Consider the following 3,447-nt stretch of genomic DNA (forward strand, 5'->3'; position numbering starts at 1 on the left):
CACTGTAATACAAATTGTAATTGGTTTTAATAATAAAAACCTGGAGTCAGACATTGGAGTGAAAGCTAAAAAAAATCAGAGAAGCAGAGCAGTCTTCCACTAGTTCTTACCGCTATGAAATCCTCAGACAAAATGGGGTATCCTGTCTCTACAATTCCTCAGACTGAATGCCATCTCTACAAAACGTCGGACTGAATCTTGAGCTCCTCTCTTCTCCCACCTTATATTCCTCTCTGCCCAGACCTATCACTTCCCATCTCCACTTCCCTAGTGCTGGGATTAAAGGTGTGAGCTACCAACCTTTGGCTCTGTTTCTTTTTTAGACTGATTCAACCTCTTGGAGCTCAGGGTGGCCTTGAACTCACAGAGATCCACCTGCTTCTGCTTCCTGACTGCTGGGATTCAAGGTGGGTGCCTCCACTGCCTGGCCTCTACGTCTAACTAGTGTGTCTAGCTCCACACTCTGATCTTCAGGCAAGCTTTATTTGTTACACCACAAACAAAATATCACCACTTATCACATTATCAAACACATTTAAAATTATACTTATTTTATTTTTGTATATCAGATGGGATTAAAATATAGGCATATAGTACAATACCTTTATTCTTAGCAGTCAAAATGTTATTCTGTCTTTGTATGAAATTATTAAATACCAAACATTTTATGGATGAGAAAACCTCCATTCTAAGAGAAGTATAGCTGCCAGTATGTATACATTAGTATTTATTAACACATTAACACATTAACATATTCCAAACAACTTTACAGAGACTGTGTGACTTTTAAAATAATAGGTTAACAACATTAGAGGAACATGTTACACATATAATAAAAATTAAAATTACTTTAATGAATTTTTCCTGCATCACTTTAAACATTCTTCCAGAAGAAAGGTTATTTGATTGATTTCTGTCCTTAAAAAGGTAGTCTATTTGAAGAATTTGAACAATGCTTCCTAATATACTTCCTAATGTTGGTAGTGCTTGGCACTCTTTTTTTATCACAAAAGAATACTTAAATCTTAGGTCTTGAATAAGTGACCTAGTCCAATAAATAGTTTATGTGTGATGTGTAAAAATGTGAATGTAGGTATGAATAAATTACTGTGATTTAATATCTTATATAAAATTTGACAATAGTCTCTGTAGGGAAAAGTGAGCACTTCTTTATCTTTTAATGCAGTTGTTAAATCTCCGGAACTTCTTAGGACCTGAATAAATATTTGTGAAGTAAAGTGGATGTTAGAGGCTGTAAAGAAAAATGGAAAGATGTTGTATTTGCTGTTACCCGGTATAACTGACATGTTTGTTGACCTTGGAGAAACTAATTAAATTTTATTACATTTATGTTTCTTTCAAGTTAAAAGGGGAGACTAATAAAACTTCCTTCATAGAGTAGAGATAGACACAGAAGCATTAAAGTAAGCAAAATATACAGCACCATGCTTAGAAAAAACAAGTGATTCAATGTAAATTAGTTGTAACTCTTGTTTCTGTTTCTATTATTAGAATTATTTTTATGATGATTAAGAACTGGTATATATTTTAGATTTTTGGGGATGGAATCTGTTGAAATGCTCAGCTGTGCTGCAGTGATGAATTAGGGCTGAAATCTACTGCAAGTTGGAGGTATTTTCTGTGCACATGTATACCACAAGGGGATTTAGTAATCACACTGTCCATTATCTGATTCTGCATTTCAGATATATATCCCATATAATGAGATGCTGTGAGAGGCAAAACCTAGGTAATCATGTAAGTGCTTTTTAGTGCCTGAGTCTAGAGATAACAAAAGTCATTCTTATTCATATTTCATTTATTTCAAATAGTTTGTATGTTTACTTTTAATGTAAAGGTAATTAAAATGCATTCTTCTCCATAATATAAGCATAATGAAAAGAAGGACTTGATCCAGGTGTGCTTCATCAATATTCCCCATTGGATTATTGTAGGGTATTCATTCTCTGATTAGTTAATTGATGATTAATGACTATTCAGTAATGCTATGTTTAATAATAAGGATAGGTTCTGAAAATATACCATTTGACAAGGTCACTGTTGTGAAAACCTTATCAAAGAATTTGCATACACAAACTAAGAGAGAAGCAACACTATCATGTAAAATAATCTTATGGAATCACTGTTGTAAATATGGTCCGTCATATTTATAAACATGGCTGTATTTATTCTTGGTGAAATGTGTGAATTAATTTCCATTGTAATTGATCCTTAAACATTTGAGTGATATCCAGGGTTAAAGATAAGGTTTCAATATTTTGCCAATATTATCAGTAAAGTGTATCTTATTTTTTGTGGGTTTGTGACACTTGTGTTGGTTAGATAATAACAGTGAATAAAAATTGCCCAGGGATTGACTTTTATAAAGACTTTCCCTTTTTACAATTAATATGCCTTCTTCATTATTCTTCCTACCCATCCTGCCCTAACCATCCCAACCAGATCCTACATGTTTCCTCCCACCAGTTTACTCAGGGGATCACTTCTATTTCCCCTTCACAGGGAAATCCATGCATTCCTCATTGGGTCCTCCTTGTTATCTAACCTCTCTGGGGCTGTGGATTCTAGCCTAGTTATCCTCTACTTTTTTCCTAATATCCACAGGAGAGATGCATATCATGTTTGTCTTTCTGGGTCTGAGTTACCTTACTCAGGATAATAATTTAATAGTTCCATCTTTCTGCCTTCAAATTTCATGATGTCACTGTTGTTTTACAGTTGAGTAATACTCCATTGTATAAACATACAACAATTTTTTAAAAAGATTTATTTATATATTATGTATACAGTGTTCTGTCTGCATGCATGTCTGCAGGCCAGAACAGAAGAGGGATCCAGATCTCATTATGGATAGTTGTGAGTCACCATGTGGTTGCTGGGAATTGAACTCAGGACCTCTGGAAGAGCAGTCAGTGCTCTTAAATGCAGAGCCATTTCTCCAGCTCACCACATTTTTTTAAATCCATTATTTGGTTGAGGGGCATCTAAGTTATTCCTTGGTTCTGGCTATCACAAATAGTGCCGCTATAAACATAATTGAGAAGTATCCTCATGGTATGATTGAGCATCCTTTAGGAATATGTCTTAGATTGGTATGACTGACTCTTTAGGTATACTGATCCCCAAATATTTTGGGAGGGAAGAAGAGTTTTTATTTCATCTTACAACTTACAGTACCTCATAAAAGGAACTCAAGGCAGGAACTTGGAAACAGGAACTGAGGAGAGGCCACATACGTATGCTGTTTACTAGCTTAATTGTCATAGATTATGCATACCATTTTTTAAACAACTCAAGCTTCCTGCTCTGGGATGGCACCATGCCCAGTGAGCAGGCCCCTCACACATGAATTATCAATCAAGAAAATTCCACAGTCTTTCCCACAGACTGAAGGAATTTTATCCAAATTGAGGGTTCTGTTTATCA

Source organism: Myodes glareolus, chromosome X (genome assembly GCF_982192425.1).
Source record: "Myodes glareolus chromosome X, mMyoGla1.1, whole genome shotgun sequence".
Lineage (NCBI taxonomy): Eukaryota > Metazoa > Chordata > Mammalia > Rodentia > Cricetidae > Myodes > Myodes glareolus.